The 1,518-nt window shown below is 48.2% G+C and overlaps 1 protein-coding gene across 1 annotated transcript in view; it reads left to right on the forward strand.

Moving 5' to 3' along the window:
* CLDN2 (claudin 2) overlaps positions 1–1,518 on the forward strand; it is a 5,465-nt gene that overhangs the window by 1,372 nt on the left and 2,575 nt on the right. The window lies entirely within an intron of this gene.

Raw genomic sequence — 1,518 nt, forward strand, 5'->3', positions numbered from 1 at the left:
CAAAAAAAAAAAAAAAGGCCAGAATCACGGCCCAGGGACTTAGCTTCCAGAGAGAGGAAAGCACAAGGAAAGAACATATGACAGAGCACTGAAGGCGGCGGCAGACTCTGACTGTACCAAGGAGCTCCCTCAAAAGCTACAGCTACAACTTGCACTGAAGCCCCTGTCTCCCTCTGACCTGGCGTCCTGCTAACAACAGGCAAAAGGGCCTGCACAATGGTTTCTGTAGGGAAAGGAAACTGGTTTGGTTTAGAGATGGCCCTTGGCTGGGGGTGACAGCATGGGAGCACGGGTGGACACGGGTGGGAACTACAATGAGTGTTTCTATTGGGCCAGAGAGGGGCAGCCCCCAGGAGAGTCTTCAGGCTTAATGGAGAAGCAGCCTGAAGACTGAGATCAGGCCCCCGGGGTCTGCCCACAGAGCACAGTAGCACCTCCGAAAGACCACAGCCCCAGGTGGGCCCCCTGTCAGTCACCTTCATGTTCTCCCCATCATCCTTTACCAGACATGGTGGAATTGCTAGAAGGCATCAAAGGGCTCCAGCAGGGAGTCATCCTGACCCAGGTGCCGTGGCCCTCATCTGAGTGACAGCTGAATTGCCGCCTGGGATTTTTGTTGAGATGGAAGAGTAGAGGATTCCCAGGCAGATAGTTTCAGCTCCAAGACTTCAAAATGCCCCCTTTCCCCTGGGGGTGGAGGTGGGGTGACAGTCACAGACAAACCATAGGCTTGAGCATGACTAGCTTCTGACAAACTCCAGTACACTGCCCCAAACCTCAGCGCCAGCAGAAGGGGTCCAGTCATTGTAACATGTCTTTCACAGTTCTTGCCTGTATTTAAGCTCCTCTTCTAAGCGGGAAGGCCCTCTCCCCTTAGCCAAGTCTTCCTCATGCTTGGAGAAGTCACTGGGCACCGCCTCCTTCACTGAGCCTCCTCTGACCACTCCGTCCCTCTCCTACTCCTCCATCCTCCAACCCTCAATGTAAAAAATCACTCTTTGATGCTTATTATTCACAATTTTTGATGGATAATTATCTTTCCATGTGTATGTAACCAATTTCACAAGTACATTGTAAACTCTTGAAGGGTAGGGTCCATATCTTAGCCATGTGTATATTTCTCAGACTATCTGTAAGAGTGCTGAGCACATAGTAGGTGATCAATAAACACTTGTTGATTGAACAACTGTTTTATTAATTCTAATTAATTCAGACAGGGCAGGTGTGACTGAGGGAACTGGGCGAAGGGGAGGGTAGAATAAAAATTGGTTTTTCTCCCCACTAGGTGAATAGAAAATTCTAGACCTTACTGGAGACATTAAGAAAGCAGGACGTTCTTGCCCCTTCTTAGGGAAACATTAACCTTTTCATAATGTCCAGGGACCCTCCCTTCTTACAAGTTATTTCCTTTAAGTTATTTGCTAAATGCTTACATATATATTCCACTCATCTCTGAACCACCATTATGAGGAAGGTGAAATAGATCAGCAAAGCTCCATTTGGCAGATGGAGAAACTA

The sequence above is a fragment of the Bison bison genome, unplaced genomic scaffold, assembly GCF_000754665.1.
Source record: "Bison bison bison isolate TAMUID 2011002044 unplaced genomic scaffold, Bison_UMD1.0 scf7180017863181, whole genome shotgun sequence".
Taxonomy (NCBI): Eukaryota; Metazoa; Chordata; class Mammalia; order Artiodactyla; family Bovidae; genus Bison; species Bison bison.